This window comes from Pleurodeles waltl, chromosome 7 (genome assembly GCF_031143425.1).
Source record: "Pleurodeles waltl isolate 20211129_DDA chromosome 7, aPleWal1.hap1.20221129, whole genome shotgun sequence".
Classification (NCBI taxonomy): domain Eukaryota; kingdom Metazoa; phylum Chordata; class Amphibia; order Caudata; family Salamandridae; genus Pleurodeles; species Pleurodeles waltl.
The window spans coordinates 977,741,717-977,763,998 of NC_090446.1; the positions used below are offsets into that span (position 1 = coordinate 977,741,717).

The following is a 22,282-nucleotide window of genomic DNA, read 5'->3' on the forward strand; positions in this document are numbered from 1 at the left end:
CAGCTGGTCCACACTCACCATGGAGGAAACAGTCAGCATCATGAACAGCACCCACTCCGGAGCCCCCACGGACCCTTGCCCTCAACCACATTTACATCAGAGCCACCACATCCATCGCCCGAGCTCCGAAACACGATGAACTGCTCCATCAACACTGGTACCTTCCCCGAGGACTGGAAACACATCGAAATACACTCTCTCCCAAAGAAAGACTCCGCCAACCCATAAGAACCAAAACATTTCCGGCCCATCTCGCTGCTACCCTACCCCGTCAAAGTACTGGAGAAAGCAATCAACGCACAACTACGGATTTTCATTGAGGTAACAACTCCCTGGACAGCTCCCAGTCTGGTTTCCGCAGCAACCACAGCACTGAGACAGCCCTCCTGGCAGCCACCTGCGACATCCGATCACTTCTAGACTGAAGCCACACCTCAGCGCTCATACTCATCAACCTCTCAGCAGCCTTCAACACAGTCTCCCACAGCACTCTACGCACCAGACTCCACGACATAGGAATCCGCGGAAGAGCCCTGGAAAGGATCCAGTTCTTCCTCTCCGGGAGAACTCAGAGGTTCAGACTCCTGCCCTACACATCCAGAACCACAGGAGTCAACTACGGAGTCCCCCAAGGATCCTCACAGAGTCCCACACTGTTTAACATATACATGGCCCCTCTCGCAGCCATCGTCAGAAGCCTCGGAATGAACATCGTGTTATATGCCGATGACACACAACTCATCATTTTCCTCACCGAAGACCGGGACACCGCAAAAAGGAACTTCCACTCATGAATGGAAGCCGTCGCCACCTGGATGAGCGAAAGCTGCCTCATGATGAACTCCGACAAGACTGAGCTCATCACCTTCGGAAACGCCACCTCAGCTGGGGACGACCCCTGGTGGCCCACATCCCTCAGCGCTCCCCCTGCACCGACTGAGCACACCTGCAACCTAGGTATCATCTTGGACTCTTCTCTATACATGCCTCTATAGGTAAACTCAGTCGCCTACTTCCGCTGGCACACACTCCGCAAACTTAAGAAAATCTTCAGATGGATCCCAGCAGATAGCCGCAGGACAGTCAGCCACGCCTTAGTCACAAGCAAGCTCGACTACGGCATCACCCTCTACGCCGGCATCTCGACTAGAAACATCAAAAAACTACAACTCATCCAGAATGCCGCCATCAGACTCATCCTGGACCTCCCACGCCGAGAACATATCTCCCAACACCTGAGGACCCTCCACTGGCTCCCGCGCCAAAGGCAAGCCCGTCTGCGCCTGGACCTCGCCCAGCACCAGAAACCCTGGCTCCCGCACCCCTACCCCACCGCCGCCACACACGTCTTCACTATGACGCCGCCACCCTCTGCGCCCTCACAGCAGCCGCTCTCCCGCCTGCCTTCAAGCCTCCCCGCAGACCACCCTAGGACCCTTCTCCTGCCGGAACTGCACCATCACCTGCCTCCACGCAAACGACCCACCCACCAAGGCAGAATGCAACCATCTCAGATGTATCCTCCTCAACACTCGCAGCATCCACAAGCACGCAGTAGAGCAATGCAATCTACTCGACTCAGCCTCCCCAGACGTCGCCTTCCTGACCGAGAACTGGATGAACCCCTCCTCAGCGCCTGACATCGCCATAGCCACCCTGGACGGCTACAAGATCACCCACAGGGACCGCTCCAACAACAAGGAGGAGGCATCGCCATCGTCCACAAGAACATCTTAAGGATCACACCCAGAACCACCGAACATCTGCACCTCCAGATCCACACTGACCCAAACACCACCCTCCAAGGGACCCTCATCCACAGGCCTCCCAGCCCCCGACAGCAGTTCAGCAACACCATCACCAAAGTCATCAGCATGCGCGCTCTCACATCCACTGACTATATACTCCTTGGGGATTTAAACTTACACCTTGAGAACACCAACAACAACAACACCCCCACCCTGCTCGACAACCTCTCCAACCTTGGCCTCAAACAGCTCGTCACAACACCGACCTACTCCGCAGGACACACACTCCACCCTATTTTTTCCACCAACAATCACGTCACCTTAAGCCACACCACCAAACTCCACTGGACAGACCACCGCTGCATCCACTTCTCCTTCAAGAAACCCACAACACACCACCACCCACAACGGATTCCCACTGCAGTTGGAACAAGGTCACCAAAAGACCAACTTATCGCGACCCCCTTCAGGAACCCACCCATCGACACCACTGACACTGATGCAGCATCCCGCACCTTCAGGCAATGGGTCGACACCTGTGCCAATACTCTTGCCCCAATCAAGAATCCCTCCAACAGACACACCAACAGAAAGGCCTTCTGGTTTACAGCCAACCTCCATGAACCTAAGCAAACCTGCTGAAGACTCTAAAGAAAGTGGTGCCAAGATCAGACTCTGTACAACCACACAGCCTTCTAAAACGCCATCCGCAGACACCACCAACTCATCCGAGCCGCCAAAGGAACCGCCTTCAAAGACCGACTCAACAACAACACACACAGCCACAAAGAGCTCTTCAACGTTGTGAAGGAACTCTCCAATCCCAGCTCCAACGCCAATGACATCCTGCCATCCCAAGACCTCTGCGACTCCCTAGCCTCCTACTTCCACAGCAAGATTGCAGACATCCACAAAAGCTCCCAGACCCCCACGGCAACCACCAACATCACAGATTCACCTCCGACCAACCTCCTGCTTTCCTGGCCCCCCGTCAACGACACCATCGAAATCATGAACACCATCCACTTTGGTTCTCCATCTGACCCCTGCCCTCAACACATCCTCAACAAAGCAAGTTCCGTCATTGCACCCCAACTACGGAAGATCATCAACAGCTCCTTCGAGTCCGCCACCTTCCCAGAGAGCTGGAAACACGCCGATATCAACGCCCTCCTCAAAAAACCCAAGGCAGACCCAAAGGACCTCAAGAACCTCCGGCCTATCTCCCTGCTCCCCTTCCCGGCAAAAGTCATTGAGAAGGCTGTCAACGGACAACTAACCCGTTTCCTGAATGAGAACTGCACCCTAGACCCTTCCCAATCTGGATTCTGCAGCAACCACAGTACCGAAACTGCACTCATTGCCGCCACTGATGACATCAGAACCATACTGGATAACGGTGAAACCGCGGCCGTCATCCTCCTGGACCTCTTGGCCGCGTTCAACACTGTCTGCCACTACACCCTATGCTCACGTCTCAGCAATAGAGGAATCCGCGACAGAGCCCTGGACTGGGCCACCTCCTATCTCACCGGCAGGACCCAGAAAGTCTGCCTCCCCCCATCCGCTCGGAGACCACCAAAATCATCTGCTGCGTACCCCAGGGTTCGTCCCTCAGCCCAACCATCTTCAACGTCTACATGGCCCCGCTCGCTAACATCGCCCGATCCCACAACCTCAACATCATCTCATACGCCGACAACACCCAGCTGATCCTCTCCCTCACCAAGGACTCCGCCAAGACCAACCTCCACGAAGGAATGAAGGCCATCGCCAAATGGATGAAGAGCAGCATCCTCAAACTCAATTCCAACAGGGCAGAAGTCCTCATCTTCGGCTCCACCCCCTCTGCATGGGATGACTCCTGGTGGCCTGCCACTCTCTGAGCCGCCCGCCCGACTCCCACCGACCATGCACGCAACCTAGGATTCATCATGGACACCATCCGCATGCTCCAAAAGATCTACAAATGGATACCCACCGAAACCAGAAGAACAGTCATCCAAGCCCTCGTAAGCAGCAAACTGGACTACAGCAATGCCCTCTACGCAGCAACCAACCAACACAGGACCAGCCTACCTGAACCATTGCGTCTCCTTCCACACCCCGCCAAATCCCTCCGCTCTGCCCAGCTGGCCCCGGCCACCATCCTTCGCATCAGTAAAACCACAGAGTGCGTACCTTCACCTACATAGCAGCAAAGGGCTGGAACAACCTCCCCCTGCACCACCATCTCCAGGAAGAACAGAAAGATGTAGCTCTTGGGGTGAGGGGCCCCCAGCACCTTCAGACCCTCACAGGTGAGAAGCCGCGATTTAAAAAAACTGATCAATTTGAGTGATCTGTTGGATCATGATCTTTTGTGCAGTTAAATTGCATGCTTTATTGCACATCAGATGGTGTTTGCACACGGACAAAAGATGATGATGTCAACTCTAAATTAAAATTCAAGAAAAAAGAAATTGGCATGTTTTCAGTTCTCACAACTGAGGACTTGCATCCAGATTTAAAAAACACTGTAAAAAGAGATATTTGTGATTTTTTTTCAGGAAAATAAATTGATCAAATTGAAAGCATGGAAGGAAGTATATCACTGAATTCTCAAATACAAACCTACTTAGAAAGCATAGGAGGGAATTTCACTGGTCACTGAAATGATTACTGAACAAGGCATTTCAAGAGAAATCCTAGGAAGTCCAAGTAACTCACCTTCAATGGGCTTGTGCAAACCAAATGGGAAATGGAGAACAGTTCAACACCTGCGCAAAGTAAATGAAATAGTGATCCAAAATCGTACTGAATCAAGCCGTGATTTTATTTCAACTTTTAGAAAATACAGAGTGGTTCACCTCAATTCACCGCTGTTCAGTATTTTTCTCTAGTGCTTTTCCCGAGAATAGTCAATTTCTTTTTGTACTCATATTGCAAAATAAGATTCTTGTTTAGCGTAGATCCCACGGTGTATATGTAGAGTCTTATCAATCTTTCCCAAATACTTAAGAAAGATGTGGAATCTTTAAAAGTGCCTTGTGGCTCAGTGCTGGTGGAGTACACTGATGATTTGAGGGTTCTAGAAAAGACAAAACAGGGTTATAAATTGGACACAATTGCACTGATATTTGGCTGAAAATGTCAGTAAAGTGTCCCCTTCTAAATCTAATAGTGTAAAAAATAAGTCATTTATTTGGGACATAAACTTAATAGACGAATGGGGAAGGTGTTTAAAAAGCATATCTGCAATTCTGAGAAATAATCCTTCTACAACACAGCAAGAAGTAAAGATATTTCTAGGAATGGTTGGCTACAATGGTCAGTGTATTTCCACAATTACAAAACCTCTACAGAGACTGAAGCACAACGAGGAGACTGATACAATACCCTTGGGATGATGAATGCATACAAGCCTTCCACCACCTGAGGCACCCTGTATATAGTATCCTAACCAGGAATGCTGGACTATGAGAAGATTTTTATCATAAGGTATTCTGATTTGCATTGGGTTGAAAAGGTTGTTGATCATAGTGTGACCTACTTAGAAGGTTATGAAATATGCTCTAAACACATGTTGACATTGGGTTGATCAATGACGATGCGCACAATAAGACATCTTTATATATGAACAATACATTTTCATATACGAACAAAATTGCATCACCACTGTTAGATTCCCCTGTTGTGTACTCCCATTTAACCCCAGCACATGCATACTTGGTCAGGCAGGCTCTGAGAACCAGGCCTGAAGATTATTGACTGACAGGACACAGGTGGGGTAACACTTAGCTAGCAGCCAAACCCACAAACATGAAAACTTAGATCAGATCAGATCACACAGATAGGCAGCAACACTATAATGGTCTTTGAAGACTGGCCCCAATAAAACTCACATGGCCAGAGGCATGCGTGCTTTCCCGAAAGACCATCGATGCCACATGTAGTTAAATACACTTAGCCAATCCAATTAGGACAAAGCACACACAAAGACCACGCACCCCTCAAGTCGGACATCTGGACAAGTACTCGCTGGCCCACATTATGTCAATGCCAGGTCAAGGCCCACCTGCATTCTCTATCTGGAATTGTATTTACGACTCTGATAACTGTTTTCATTTTTTTTCCCCAAGGAAAGAATGTTTGTTATGACTTTATTGCACCCAGAGAAATGTCTAAAATTTGCTTCAATTCGATATACAAGGAGAGTTCTGTAACCGCTCTCCGGCCGTAATGTTTAATTAAACAAACCATTTCCTGTTTTGCCGGATGCCTATTGTCTTTTTTTTTTTTTTTTTAAAGGTAAACCCTCATTCGAGCAACATTTTGGCGAGCCAGCCAGGAGCCAATTGGTTCTTCGGACCCGACCACAACTAAAGTAAGGGGACCCTGCCTGGACGGTTTCGCATTTGCACAACAAGAAAGGTGAGCAGATGCCGCAATTGATTGGAAGTTCTGCTGAATCGTCAGGACAGAGGTCAGTCCTAAAGGCACCCTCACAAGGGTAAGAGACTAGGAATAAGCATAATCGGCAGAAGTCAATTTATTGATTGTCAGCGTTGAGAAGGGTGATCGCTTGGGCCGCTGGGCGTAACACAGATAGTACGCTTAACCCCTGGGTGTGCTAGAGGGTTTTTAGGTTGTTGGCCACTTGGACAACTAGGTGTGACACCAATGGTATGCATAAGGCTCTGGGTATAACACAGAGCTAGCTCTCCGTTTTAAGAGGTGGCTTTGGACCGCTGGGCGTGATGCAGTTGGGACGCATAATCTCTGGGTGTGATATAGCACCCACATTACTATCTTATTAGGCTATCCTGGTTTCCTCAGTGCCACCGGTTTTTTAACACTGGTGGTATTTGAAAGAAGTGAGAGGTGTGCTTCAACTGGACCGCTGGGCGCGACAGATGGTATGCAGGGCCCCCGGGTGTGACACGGGGAATTCCGACATTAGGGCAATAGAACGATTAGGATCCAGGAGATTAGGCATAGCTTGTATTTTTTGCGAAGAAGGGTCTATGGTGATCAAAGTAAGTCCCTTCTTTCTCTGCATAAACTGTTGCAATCTTTTCCCCTGAGCTGGTATCAACAAGATTATCAGGCTACCCAAGTCCAGCGCAGAGCTTCCCTTGATCACAGGATAACATGCATTCGGAGTGGGCAGGGCTATGGCATTGCGGGTGGGCTGTTCCCCTTATTTTTGGGGCCTAGTCTGCTTTGATATTAAGATACTGGTAGACCAATGTGACAGTGTTTGTTTTAAATTTTGTGTTTTTGTGGATGTTTTAATGTATAAATAAAGATATTGCTGATTCTCACAAGTAAGGCTTGCTATTTTGGCGCCAAATTTCAAATTGCGGTGAGTTAACAATTGCACTTTTTCCTAGGATTGGTGATTCTTCATGCATTTGTTTGTTAAATGTTTATTTTGATGCATCTGTGAATAATGCTGAGCTCATTAGATCTAGGAATCCTAATGTGTATATCCTCCCTCACCAGATTAGAGTTGGTAAAGCCCTTGTGTATATATTTAACATTGCTGAGTAGATCCAGTAATACCCTTGTACATATTTTCCCATCACCAGAGTAAAATTTAGAAATCTCTAAAAAACAGAAAAGTTAGTGAATTAGGCAAAGAAAATCCTATAAAAGTAGAAAGTTAGGGCACGTATAACTTAAAAATGCCATAAATGCATGAAAAAAAACTGAAAGAGTAACCATCCCCTAAAAGACCACCCAAATGCTACCATGGAGCACATGCAGAGTACATTCACCATTCAGGCCCAAAAGCTTAGCAAATTCTGCCATGAGTCAGTCTCACACACACAAACACACATCATACCTATAACTAGGAGGATCATGCATTGACCGTAATGGAGTGTGTATTTACTATTCTAACTGCACATGTGCTTTGATAGTAGGGAAGGTTATAAAGCGGACGGAGGCAAATATAACTACACTTTTCGTTTTTTGATACACTCGCCTGAAACTACGGGGACCGGTCCTCATAAGAATAGTGTTTATCTTGAACTTTTAGTGTTTACCAACGCTACAAGGAGACAGACACACACACACATTCCCCTGGCCAAAAGAAGGAACATTCAACACTAATAAAATTGAACACACAAGAACATACATACAAACAAAATACAGGGGGCAAAAGAAGGACAAAAGGGAAGCGTTGCTAGAACTATGGGCCATCTTTGAGGACATACAGGCCAAAAGCTTTGACCCACCATCGGTAAGCAAGGCGTCTACACCTCCCCCACTACATGAAGGTATGGAGGTGCTCTCCCCGAAGCCTGCCATCCCCGTGTTAGGATACATTAACCCACCGGTCAAGGGACTTCAAAGGGCCCCTATAAAACAGCAGGCTGTTAGGTCTAGGCACGGCAGACCAACATGCCCCGACACTCCTTGCACCACTTCAGTCAAGCAATAGAGCAGCCCAAAGCTCAACCCTCCCCCCCCTCATCTGTCACTGTCGGCGGACCGAGCCTCAGCGGCACAGAGAGCAAGCACTCCCACTGGTTCCAGGTAGAAAACCAGAGGGAAAGGGAGATTTATAGCAGTCTTGGACGGTGAAACAGCTAGCAAAAGTGAGGGAAGAGGTCCCAGTCCTGCAAGATCTGGCAGCAAGGAGAGAGCCACAGGGTGTACTCAGGTCGTTAAGGAAACCACAAAGAGCGAGCATGAGAGCAGGACCCGACTTAGAAGGACAGAGAATAGCTCAGTGGGAAAGAGGCAATCAAGATGGGGGTCAAGGGAAAGGCGCGCACTAGGGAGGGCAGAAGGAAGAAGAGAGAGAAAGGAGAGAAAGGAGAGAGAGAGAGAGAGAGAGAGAGAGAGAGAGAGAGAGAGAGAGAGAGAGAGAGAGAGAGAGAGAGAGAGAGAGAAAAAGGGAGAAAGAAAGAAAGAAAGAAAGAAAGAGGGAGAAAGAAAGAAAGAGGGAGAAAGAAAGAAAGAGGGAGAAAAAGAGAGAGAAAGAAAGAGAGAAATATTGGGATTGAAATTGAGATTGCACCCTGTAAACCCATTGAGAGATTAGAGTAGAGTGCCGCCCACCCAAGGAGGATGTGGGTATGTACAGAGCCCCCAGTTATGGAGAATCTGAGATAGAATCAGAAGGGAAGATTCTGACGGGGTGTGCCTCACCTGAGCGCCAGCGAAGGAGAAGAGCTGACCAGAAACTAAAGGAACAATGCAGCCTGATGCAGACCCAGGAGGACAAAGATGGCACCTCTGTGTGCGCACGAGGAGAGCAGAGACAAGGACATCCGCTTCTCCCCCCGAACGCGCAGAACAGGTAAACCAACCCCAAGGGATATAGTAGCTCAGGAGGAAGGAGATTCCTCACACAATCCTTTTGACACCTGCAAGCCTGATGGACTGAGAGAAGTGATCAATACAATAGGCCCCGGCCGGAGGAGGGATCCTTCAAACTGGAGGACATAGCGATTGCCGAAGACTGCATACAGCTTAGAAGGGAGATCCCAAGTGGAACTTGCCTTACACGCAGGAGTGCCTGAGAAGATTGGAACACTGTGTGGAGGGAAAACCAGTGGAGATGTCCTTAATGAGAATATGCCTGTTACTACAGAAGGGTAAATCAGGGACCATCTATGTGCCATGGGCTCAGATGGACAAGGAGGAGCTTTGAACCAAGCTGCTGTCGTCGTTGGATGGGGCTGGTAAATGGATCTCATGCTTTGAGAAGTACACAGCAGGGGTAACTCTAATGATAGGCAATGTCAAGAGTCTGCTAAGCAGCATTATCGGTGAGCAGACAAACATGGTGTCTGCCAAAGCATGGCAAGGACCAGGGCCACAGCTGTAGCAGGGAGGGCTAGCTGTTTGGGGAAGCAAGGCCTTTGTACAGACACAAAGCCCAAATGTGCAGTAAAGCATCAGTACCCCTGGTACAAGGCACACACCTTTATATTCACTGTAGTAAAATTCAATAGCAAAGGCAAACAAGAACAGCATTAGGGACTTCAACCTTTACTTGTACTTGGGGACATTCAGGGTTGCTGGACGGCTGTCGACCGGTATTCTCACCAGAGTCCACCATTCTGGGTTACTGTGCAGCTCTCGATTGGGAATCCTCGCTAAAGTTCACCATTCCTGGGTGCCTGCTGGAGCCCAGTCCCCCACTCTGATGCTGGTCCCCCCACAGCGGGGCTGTCGGCCACATCCCAGGGGGGGGGGCAGTCTGAAGAAGAGGGGCAACCACCGCTTAAAGGCAGGTACCCAAGGTCCTCGAACCCACAAACACATGGGACTGGTTCCGATTGGCAAATAAAAGGTACCCATTCTTGTTCCCCCAACCGTGACGAAATGTCTGTCACACAGCCCCAGCAGCAATAGTGCCCTCAGCAGCCCCCAGCCAAATCGGGCCCCCATTTATGTTCCAAAACAAAGCTGTTCTCCAGTGTCAGGAGCCAGGCCTCCTATGCGCTCAGAGTAGCGAAGACCACATAACGCTCACAGCGCACACATGAGTTCCAACAGGGCACCACACGGCATCAAGTCAGTAGAAAGGAGGTTTCTTCAGGACATACAGCTGCCCCAGTCCATTCCCATAATCCAGACAAACTCTGACGAGTTCCCTGTCTTATTCCAGACTCTCCATATGGCGATGTCTTTTACCTCCTCCTTACCCTCAGAACTTCCCAACAGCAGCCGGGAACCATAGGCCCAAAAAGAGCTGGTCCAAGGGAGAGGGAGGATGCCAGGGAAGGGAGTACACAAGATCCATTGCAGTTCTGAGCAAAGCAGAATGCAGGATTATGCTCACCTCTGCAGCAAGCCTAGCAATAGAGCGATACGCAAGGTCTCAACGTTTTAAGGGAGGAACAATCCCAAAATCGAACGCCACAAGTCAGAGATAAGAGGGCCAGGGAATAAACCTTGACCGCACGGTACAAAACAATAAAGATCAGAGGTCTTGGGAAGCACCCAAGAGCTAAATGAAGAATCCCAAAGCAAGCCCAAAGGAAGCCTCAAGAGAAAAAAAAAGCATTGTTGGGACAATGAGGACAGGAGGGTCACGTAGCGCGCCATGTGCTGAGACCAGAAGGGTGAACACGAGACCTTATGTCATGTTGTGATCACTGATCAACATTCAGCGTGACACAACTCCTCTTCTACATCTCCCGCACACGTGTAGGCCAGAAATACCACCCGCTCTGACGACTCTCCCATGTGTACACTAGGGCTCTGAAGGTCTGACAACACCAACAGAACACCAGCTAATGTTAAAAGCTACTCACATACACGAGGATCACCCCGTAACACATACCATTCAAATGCACACGTGGTCAAGCATGAAAAGGGGGAGAGGTCCAATGACATATGATAATAAAAGGTTTATAAAAATAACCTATTTTTTAAAGAACCATGTATCCAGGATTGGGGGCAACCCTCCAGTGCCTCACCAAATTCATGTAAAACACATTTTTTTAAGGATTCACTGGCAACACACAAAGAAGCAATGTCCTTTTCTTTGACCAAACATAGCTCCTCCCAAACAGGTCTGCAGTCGGCCCGTTAAGTGCACCACCTCTATAGTGAACCACAGCCTTCTCAGCGGCTGCATGAGAACCACAAGCAGGATCAAGAGCCACAGACTGCTCCAAAAACTCTTGCATCCAGCAGGATCAGGAGCCACAATCACCTCAAGGACTTTTTCCCATCCATACCCCCAACGGGATCCCGTACCACGTCTAGCTGCAAACAATTTGCTCAAACTCTTTTTCAACTCTGAAAACTCTCATCACCAAGAAAATCATGGACATCTCAGCCGGAATCACCTGAAAGTCCACCACAATGTTTCCTAAGTGATGTATTTTTACGCCTTTATACATTTTCTGTTTGCTAGGGATGCTACCCAATCCATGCATTTCCAAAAACAGTTTGGTGTGATGGAGTCAATTTGAACAAGCATTTGCAATGCACTAGGTCTCACATTTGCAAGATTTAAAGCTATCGGGATTGTAAATGCCGAATTGGACTTTTCTTGCCACATAAATTGGTCAACCCTTACTCATACTTTGGTCCTTTCCTGCCACATAACTCAGAAACAGCAGGGCCCTGTTCGAAGGTGCATAAAAGAGGATAACAAAATAATCAGTCCTACCCTGGCTTCACCCACAGAACTGGCCTATGTTAGTGCTAATGATCAGGGTGACAAAAGAACGGTCAACATTGCTATATTTTTTTGGTTCGCAGTCACAGAAAATAGTCCCGCACCAGTAGCAGGGACCAGTGGATTTGCAGCAAGCCAGCTTCATAATAGAATAGTTTTTTTTTTTTTTATTTCATACACACTTCTTTCAATATAAAACCATTATTTGGGCTCACCACCTTGACAAGTCCCAACAGTACTAGCACAGACACTGGCCAAACAGTAATAATGAAATACCACAGCTCATAAAATATATCTGTAACATCCACAAAGTTCTGGCCACAAGAAAATCTGCTATGGTCTGTGATGCCTGTACTCTGGGTCACACAGAGCAAGGGGGCCGTAGCAATTGACAATAGCAACGGGGCCAGTGAAATACTTTTAGAATAAACTGTATGCAATGGGGTTGTGGTTTTACAGTGAGCACCCCATCTGTCTCCTATACAAGAGTTCATGCAGCACAGTCCTGCCAGCTTCATTTCAGATCCTTTGAGTCCAGACCAGAGTGAAATCTGATCAGAACATGGGTTTAGAATTAAGTTTTAAAAAACAGAACGCCTCGAGGATGGCAATTGCACCGTGGCAATCATTAACTTAGTCATAGGAGCGAGCGTGCAAATTGCCCGGTCTGTGCACATGTATCGGACACCAAGACGAAAGACAGTGTGCAAACAGGGAACACATTACGGTGTAAGGAAAATGGAGTCAAGTGAGCAGAAAGATGGTGAAGGTTGGGGAGACGGGGAGTCAAAAACTCAGTGTGTGTATTAGAGGGGCCCAAAAAATAGAAATTACTACAATTCGGTACCAGTGTGAACAATGTGACTTAACTGGTAGTCATGCAAAGTGCTGCACATACCACCAATCAAGTTTGCGCTGTATGAAACTTCAAAGCGCCCTGGCCGATATGAAGCGCGAAGGGGAGAGGCAAAAAAAAAAAAAAAAAAAAAGGAGTGCACCCACACTAATGTATATGGCTGATGGTGCAATAATCCATTTAACAGGGTCAGTCTGCAAGGCGTAACAAAACAGCCTCGAGGTGAGACAAGCGTAAATCATTCACCAATGACATTGGGGGATTTTTGAAAGGCAAGCCCAAGAACCAATGAAAGTGATGGGTGTGGTTGAAGTCGACAGAATAGATTACAAAACGTCAAAAAGCAGCACTTGCGCACTGCTATGCTTGATCTAAAATTGTCACCACGCTTGTATAGGGACCTCACTCACATCACCTTTAATTACACTGCACCCAACACCAGTATCCCACATGCACTAGTGTTATCAGCACAGGACTGCTGTAGGGTCCACGACATCAGCCTGGTCATGTTATGTCGGTTTGCTGATACCACATGCAGTAGGCGCAGACGGGCTTTTCTTATCTCAAGAGGTAGCCCCTGAAAAAGCTAAATGTCTTCTCCATCTGTACATGTGCAGAATTAAGGCCAAAATACAACCTAATAGAGTAGAGCCCCAGAGGGAAGTAGTAAACCTGTCCTGCTATGAGAACAATCCTACAGCACTGTATCTTCTTACTGAGCCTGGTGATATCCAAACTGAGCTTTGCAGGATGTGCAGGAATGGAGTTATAGGGGAGGACACCGTTTGGCCCTGAGATTGTCATGAGAAGAGATTCTTCGAGGTAGCTAAACTCCCCAACCAGTGTACATACACGTCCACTCCCATCTGTAGTCCGAGATTGCCCCTGTGCGTGTCTGGGGCTGTCTTTGTTAATAACAAATAGACTCCAGACAGAGTTTCAGTGCAGGGCCATCCACCTTGATGACACAAATGAAAATGGGTCTCGAAGGGGAGGGTTAAACAACAACATATATAACCCATGTCAGGAGATCTGGGACATTGAGATAGACATGTACATGTGGACAGAAGGGAAACTCACACTCTATTCCTTATGTTTCAGAGTCAAAGGAACCATCCCACTGGGCACAAACGAGAACTGTAACACAATACTGCACATTCTGGACATGCAATGGGGTACCTCCATGCTGATCGACACCTACTGGCAGTGCGGGAGTTTGCTTCCACCCAACTCGCCCCTGGATGACATGGCCTCTGCTCACTCGTCACCATACACACCACAACACTGGTCATCCCTGGAGAAGATCTGTCTGAAATGTACTACCACCCATCGAGGAAGAAAACAACACTGTAGCATCAGACTCGAAGGAGAAGAGCTGCTGATTATTTTGGCTGGGCTTAGTACAAGGACATTCATGAGGAGTTTAAACTGTTCACCGACTGCCTGAGTATCGGAAAGCCGGTCCATACCCTTCTTCACCTTACAGGCTAAATCAATAGCCTGCGGGTTACAAATTACCCGGTGGGAAATGCTCAAAATGATGAACAGTACTGAGCTCCGCCTTAATGCAATCAAGGAAGATCTGAGAATCATCCGTCTCATGGGGATGAAACATCGGCATGTGTTAGACGTTATGAACGCAATGGAGGGTGGGGTGCGCGTCAAGATCGGTGCATACTACTGCACTATTAAACCTGAGAGTGACATGGACAAGGGAACTCCTATACTTGTCATTCAAGCATTGCACCGACTAAAGAAGGACATGCCTGAAGAGGAGCGGTTCACAAACTGGTTCTCCTGGGTCCCACGGTGGCTGACCGGTTTTTGTGCATGCCTTTGTTGCCCGTTTTCATTGTGTTGCTGTTTTTGTGTGGTTTCCTACAATTAGGGGTTTCCTGCTGTAAAAACACAGTCCCCAAATTGGGTAGAGTACAAGTAGCGAGGGAGGTGGGACAACAAGGTACCGACAATGTGACTGTCAAAACTTGTGGGTCTGATGGTGTAGAGGGGGGAATGTTGATATTGGATCTATTAGTGACAATGCATATGACAAGACATTTTTATATGCAAACAATACATTTTCATATATGAACTAAGTTGCATCACTGCTGTTAGATTTCGCTGTCATGAAATCTTTACCAACCCCAGCATGTAGGTACATGGTCAGGCAGGCTCTGAGACTGAGGCCTCAACATCAATGACTGACTAGTCACAGGTGGGGTAACACTTAGCCAGCAGCCAAACGCACAAACATGAAACTTATATCAGATCCCAAAGCATCAACACTACAATGGTCCCCGGAGATTGGCTCCAAAAAAAAAAACACACATGGCCAGAGGGATGTGTGCATTCCCAATACACCATAAAGTTAGGTTCCACATGTAGTTAGGTACACCTGGTCAATCAGGACACAGCACACACAGTGACCACACGCCCTTCAGGCCAGACATCTGGACATGTATTTGCAGGTCCACATTATGTCCACACCAGGTTGGGGCTCACCTGCTTTCCCTATCTGTAATTGTGTTTACCACTCTTTGACAACGGTGCACTTTTTTCTTTTTACCAAGGAAGGAATTTTTTTAATGACTTTATTGCACCCATAGAAATGTATAGAACTTCAATTCAATGTACAAGGAGAGAGTCCCCAGACCCAGGTTCTGTAACTGCTATCCTGACTGAGGTATTTTATTCAGGGATGTGGAATTCCTATAGTTTAACTCCAAGGACACATTGTTTGGAGTCAAGGACAAAAGGTATTCATGTGTATTATGTCCTTGAGACAAGTAGGCCCAACCTCCTGCAGCACAAATCCTTTGCCTGTCAGTTTAATGTACATTATGGATCAGGGAGGGGCATTGTCTGCAGTTAAGGTAATGTTTGTGTTCTTATGTTAATACTGCTCGAACTTGTATTTATGGTTCATTAATGCAAAACCTTTGTTATTAGGGTGAGCATTCCAAGCAAATGTTGTAAGCCCCAGTCTGCACTGCTGATAGGGGTTCCTGTATAAAAATGTATACACGTTTGCAAAGTTTAACAATATGAGGCTATGTATAATGCTCCCATAATGCTCTCTGATTAGATGCGAAAAATTCCAGAATCCGGAAAGCAACATTGATGACCCTTTATTCTCAAAATAAAACTGTTCATTAAAAATGTAACTAGGAAAAAAATGTTTCGCTAAACTACTGTGAAATGTTAGGCACCATTTCTTTAAGCATCATTTCGTAAAATGTGTTGATGCATGCTCGTATTTTAAAAAAAATATTCATAATGAAAAAGATAACAAGTCTCAGCAAGGTTATAAAAAACATAAAAATAAACAAGCACTGTTAAAGCTGAAAGTTCTGACATTGGTGGTCAGCTTTATTGGTTTCATCAATGCGTGTTTTTTTTTACATTGTTTTTGTACAGCTTTATAGCTGTGGGAGCCACTGAGCCATGACCATTCTAAAACAATACTGGCAAAAATAAAAATATTTTTGTTCCCAAAAAGTGCACATTGTCACAATGTTCCTGGTGATGAAAAAAACGACTGTGTGCGGATATGCTCCTTGTGAAACAGCAGAATGCAGTCAAACACAGTGAACCCAGTCAATAGATACACAGAGAAAGAGATAGAATTTTAATAAAAACAAAAGGTCTTGGTTAAAGCTAAACTGATTTACGGGCCCAATTCTTAAAGAAAGCCACATAAGTGTACCCACGGTATATGTTGTTGCATTAGTGCAGGCTTACAGCTTTCACAAATTCATACAAATTTACAGAAGCAGGCCAGGAAATCATATTCCTACAAAACATTTGTGAAATGCATTTTTGCACGAGCATATATGCATGTGTCAATTTGCTTATGGGAAAATCTGTTGAGCGTATACAAGTTCACTTTCCCTCCAACCACTTTTTCCCCCAACCGTGAAAGAAATGTTTACCTTTGCTCTTGTCAGGAGTATACTTCCAACTTTTCACCATATGGGAAAAAGTTAGAAAAGAGCTGGTGAAAAACCCTAAAACATGAAAGTTAGTAGGTTTGCACAGACACAAAAGGGCAATCTAACCATGGAACTATTAGTTACCACTACCTCCAATCCCAGCGGAAAGGTGGCAATATAAGGGAATAGCTAGTTTCAAACCCAACTATAGTATGCGCCCTGGCATAATCAGAAATGCTACAATCAGCGCTCTTCTATAATGAAATTGCTACAATAATTTGTTGCCGCATCACGTGGCACCAAAGGGACAAGTGTTTTTTTTTTTTTTACATGGCAAGTAGATTTTTTAAGCAACCTGTACCATGGACAAGTAGATATTTTATTACATTTCACACCCATGTTAAAAAAAGACTTGTTCCTGTTTTTCCAGACGTCTCGTCTTTTGTTTTTTAGGGTAAATTCTCATTTGATCAACACACAGACGCCTTTGTGCTTAAGCATGAATTCTGTGTCAGGACTGGAGGCGTTGGATTAAGTTTCTTCTTCTTTGCTGTTTATTAACATAACTAACAGCAGCCAATCAAAATCGACTTTTAGTATAAACTACATTTGCCATAGTTCTTATTATATTGTACATCTTTTTCTAGTCAAGTCTCTGCTTATATAAAATGCGCGGTTGTTATCTTGATATCCTTTTTCTTTGCTGCTTCACCTTCAGATAAGTGTTTTCTTCTTTCTCGTGATTTTGTGATTTCTTGTATTTATCACTGTTGTACGAGTGTCCATACGTCTGGGAGGTAGAGTGCTTCGGTGCAAACAGTTCTGTCCTCTTTTAACCTCTCTTCTCGCACAGCGGAAAACCCAAACTGAGCAAGTCAGGATGCGCAGCTCCGCACGAGAGCTGTTCCTCCCGCGCCTCTCAATGAAATGCCGTTGAGTTCAGTCACCACCTTTATGCCTGGGCAGGTTTTAAGGTTATTACAGGATTATCCTGAGGGGCATCTGGACAACATCTACCACAGGCAGCATCCTTGTACTTCAGGGACTGCCTCCCTCACCCAGGCTTTGAGATAGACCACACATCGCATAACCTCACTATACCAATTGCCTCTCACCATGGCATAGTGCAGTGGAGCTCCAGAGCTGCCCTATCGCCAGGATGACAATTACTTGCTGGCAGACAGCACTGTGGAAGCCGTAGATGCCTCGTTCACAGTCAGTTTATAAGGCCTTGGTGGTGGCTTTCCTGCCCTTTTACTCACCATTTTAAAAAAAACGTTACCCTATGTCCATACCCCCTATGGACACAACTCCCCTCACTGAGTCCTCTCCCCAACATGGCAAGGCCAGGGCAAAATCCGATGACTGGCCCCACGCAGCAACAATGCCACGGACGTCACAGGTCCTACCCGGGCTACACATATTCTGCACTAGGTGCATTCACTAGCGGTCTCTCCATCCTTCACATGCCCCCGGCGACGACAGAGATGGCTCGCACACACCCTGTTCTGCCTCAGACAACGCCCCCAGCATACATCATAAAAGACAACGCTAGAGCCCTCCTGACCAATCCAATTTTGCAGGCTCTTATTCCTCCAATGACCCAGGCACCGCCCCTGGACTTTGACCCTGACTCCATTGTCCACCCCATTCTTCTGAGTGAACCCCACTTCCTGCAGTAACTGACTATGTTCACGATCGCATCTGAAACAGCCATGACAGACACCCGCGAGTGTCTCTGCTCTGAGTGCCCAGGAGCAAATATCCCAACAAGGTAGCGGAAACCCCCAAACGTGACCCTAATCTGGCCACATTCCTGAAATGCTCAACCAAAATCCCCAAGAAAGGGATCACCAGGTTTCCAAGTCCCACAATGTGCCTTGCTGAAGTCTATGAACTAGAACCCACTCCATGGATCAGGGGCAATGTAAGCGAGACCTACACCCTCTTCAAGCTGTCCTGGCTACTTCTGGTACAGCATCACCACAACTGCACTTCCCGCCAAAAATATAAAACAAAAAGCACTAAATGTCACTAAGAAAATAAATGGGAAAGTTGTTATACCTCCTTAACTGTGCATCACATACATATGAACGTAGAATGACAATAAACGTCATGCAAATTAAGTACTTTGGCGATGAACAGGAATAGTGACCGAAGTCCAGAGCAATTAACTATAAAATGTAAAGGAATCACTGTGCATTCACCAAAATCTGCCATCAATGCTGCAGCCCGCTTTACATCTGGAGCCAGAAGATCAGATGACATCACTCCAATTTTGTACTTAATAATTTCCCCTCCTAGAAAATTGAGAAGCCTGTTCTAACCTGCTTGCGTTGTCCATAATGCTGTATGTGAAAGCTTGTGCATATCTAGCCAATAAATATTTTTACTCTCTCCTGGTGGAAGCCCCAGGTTTCCAGCAAGCAAGAAATGTGAAACCGCAAGTCTGAAATATCATTCTTCTCTTGATTGAGATGGTCACCTCGTTTTTTAAACCTCCTAGACAAAGGAAGCGATGTGGTCTAGTGGCCACATCTGCAAACTTTGGAACCTGAGAACCCAAGTTTGAAACCTGGCTTCGGCACTTTGCTCACTATCCTGTGATACTGAGCAAATCATCGCTCTGCCCCAAAATGTGAAATGTATTTGTATAATCCCCACTTGATGTACATATCCTTGTAAATTCCACCCAAACCCCCAATGTAATAGATCCGTACTTCGCAGGAAGAATCTATATTGCAGCCGTAATAGACTACCACCAAAGTACTTTGTGTGAAGAATCTTTACCTTTGAGTAAGACGGTCCTGTTGTTCTAAGTATGAATTTATTCTTCTCTTGTTTATCTGTAAAGCACTCCGATGCCTCGGTAGGTATGGTTTGCGCTATGCAACATTACTAAAAATAAAAGCACTCTCTCTGTTTTCTTTGATTTGTTTTACAACACAAAACACCTCACCTGCATAACAAACTGAAACTCGGTGCTGCCTAAGGGACATCTGAGTGCTTTTCTTTCCAAGTTCTGCACCGATCCCCAGTGAGGAGAACAGAAACCAAAGTTCGCAAACAGGTCCCGTCCTCTTCTTTCACTATGAAGATGCCAACAGGAGCCATGAACCCATAAACCCAAATCCGGCATTAGCCAACCTTTGAACGGCATTTTTTACCCATTTTTTACAGAGCCCACGCACGCAACTCTATCCTTCCCCATAAAAATTACAAGCACGCAATCCCATCCAGTAGAAAAGCGGGCGCACACACACACACAGGTACGCGCAAATACACCTCTGACACCTCACAGAGACGAGCGCCTAGACACCTACAAGTCGCTCATTTCCTATACGCATAAAAAAGTCCAAAAGCACACAACCCTTCTCTTCTCCGGGTTACGGTCAAGGTTTAGGCACAGAGATGAAAATATCTAGATGACAGACTGCTTACCCCATGAACAAAGCAACGCATCGTTCCAATATCGCACTTTGGAAGGGAGTTTTTCTGTCTAATCCATGGTAAGAGAGTTATCAGCTGGTATCGCCTGCCGCATTGTCCTGCCCTTTTTTGTGCTTCCTGTTCCGGGTCGCGGAGCGGTGTGTTGGAGACCTGAAAAATTACACTTCCGGTGCTGGCCGGAACAAGTCCCGAAAGAGGCTAGAACTACGGAAATGTGGAGGCGGCTGCTCTAGCTGCACTCAAGTGATGTTATCAATTTGCATGCTGGAAACGCTGGGGCATGTTTAGCAATGGGAAGGCTGGCGCATTATTTTGTGATGTTTCATTTTAGGAGTGAAATTACAGTTTTTGGATGAGGCATTCTAATGCCCTGCTATTTTCCCTTACGAGCAACGAAGATTTGAGAAGAGTGTAGCACTACTACTTTTTAGCCTGGTTTGTGTTAGTTTATTTTACATGTATTTATATGTGTCTGTTCTTTCTCCCATGTCACTTTTTATGCTAATGATGTAAAGGGTTGTTCGAAGTAACTTACCCTGATCTCTGAAAATGGTTCTTGGTTCTCACTGCCACGAATATTCATGATTTGAGAGCAGTGTCAGCATGAGCTCCCTTTGTTATAGAAGTGCAAAGTAGGTCGAATGCAGACCCTACGCGATAATTCGAAATTTCCTAGCTATCACGAAGGAAAGTTTCAATTCTGTTAAGGACACGAAGGCAAGGATTATTCAGATCATTCTTCACTCTTTATTAAATAGCAAGTTCAAAGTTCGTAAGAAAAACACATAGCTACAAGTCCCATGAGTCTGTTCCTATAGCAACCAATGTCCAATGAGACTCCGTTCCAGCCAAATGTATAAGTGCCCTTGACCACTTTATTCTTCCTCGACTTCACTGCGAAAGAGAACATTGAATCCTCAAGTGGACGCTGCTTCAGATCCTATGGAGAAACATGAATGATTAATCCAGGCATAACCATGGTCAGTCACCAAAACAACACCTGAAATAACCTGTTAGAACTACATTACACTCTAGACATCTTAGACCATAAATTAGCGAAACAACGAAGGGAGTAAACCATTCCAGACATTGTCACTTATAACAATAATCAATTGTAAAAACATATATGTGTATATATATATATATATGTTTTCATAATTGACACATATTTACCACCTCAGTACAAGCTCCAAAAGACCTCCGGGTGGGAAAAACACATATCCAGTGTAGGGTGGGATAATCCTCGCCTCCGTGTCATTAATAGAATTGAAACGTTCCCTCACGATAGCTAGGAAATTTCGCATTCTATGTCAGGACCGGAGGCGAGGATTATGCAAGTTCAAAGCTTACTCACCATCAAAGAGGCTTCCTCGTGTATCGGTTTAAAATATAACTTTTTAAAAGTAGACTCAGAAGACCAATCTGCCGCATTCTTGATGTCTTCCAACCTACCACCCATTTGGATGTCTTTGGAGGCCATGGCACCTCAAGCAGAGTGTGCCCCGAACACCCGTACATTGATACCTGCTTGCGCCAAGATCCACCTGGCGATTGAAGGGGAGGAAACCGCCTTAAAAGGCTTCTTCAAGGAAATTAACAGCTGACGCTCCCCAGGAGGAGGAAGTTCAGCTGTCACCGCCTCATAAGTCTTTAAGCATCCCACCACACATAGCCTAGGGGCATCAGGAAACGCAGGGTAAAATACTGACCTGGTATTACATTTGGTTCTCCTAGAAACAGTGAAAGTTACTCCTTCTGGAGAGAACACTCTATCCAAAACATCTAGGGCTCTGACATCCGGCACACTTTTGCACGAAATAAGACACAATAACATAGTCAGCTTAGCTGACAACTCCTTCCTTGAAAGATATTGATTGTCCTGCCACAAGGATAAGAGACGTAGAACTAGGTTGACATCCCATAACTCCAAATACCTAGGCTCCGGAGGCCTGGAAAGTCTGATACCCTTAAGAAGTTTACAAACCCAAGGGTGCTCCCCGACTGGGTGGTTATCGAGATGGGGGTGACCCGCCAAGATGGCTGACCTAAAGGAATTTACCGTACAATAAGACAAACCAGCTTCCGCTAATGTAATAGGCCTTAAGAAAACTACAGAGGGCCTACTCTGGTCAACACACGCATTAGATAACAAACATGACGA

General features: G+C 46.2%; 1 protein-coding gene and 1 long non-coding RNA gene across 7 annotated transcripts in view; one reads left to right on the top strand and one right to left on the bottom strand.

The window, feature by feature from the left end:
• The window catches only part of LOC138245822 (uncharacterized), a 104,917-nt gene extending 88,720 nt beyond the window's left edge, over positions 1 to 16,197 (top strand). The window contains exons 2-3 of one of the 2 annotated variants that reach the window (XR_011194173.1): positions 6,039 to 6,161; positions 13,841 to 16,196. This is a non-coding gene — a long non-coding RNA (uncharacterized lncRNA). Of the gene's footprint in view, positions 1 to 6,038; positions 6,241 to 13,840 lie in introns of both variants that reach the window. The other variant, XR_011194172.1, reaches the window with a different exon arrangement.
• LOC138245821 (uncharacterized) overlaps positions 1 to 20,250 on the bottom strand; it is a 51,947-nt gene extending 31,697 nt beyond the window's left edge. For 2 of the 5 annotated variants that reach the window (XM_069199763.1, XM_069199764.1), the window contains exons 1-3: positions 20,113 to 20,250; positions 4,598 to 4,818; positions 4,458 to 4,507 (exon numbers count right to left, since the gene is read on the bottom strand). The gene's annotated coding sequence lies outside the window, so the exon portion shown is untranslated. The remainder of the gene's footprint in view (positions 1 to 4,457; positions 4,508 to 4,597; positions 4,819 to 20,112) is intronic. The other 3 variants (XM_069199765.1, XM_069199766.1, XM_069199767.1) reach the window with 2 other exon arrangements.
• Between the last annotated feature and the right edge of the window lie 2,032 nt (positions 20,251 to 22,282).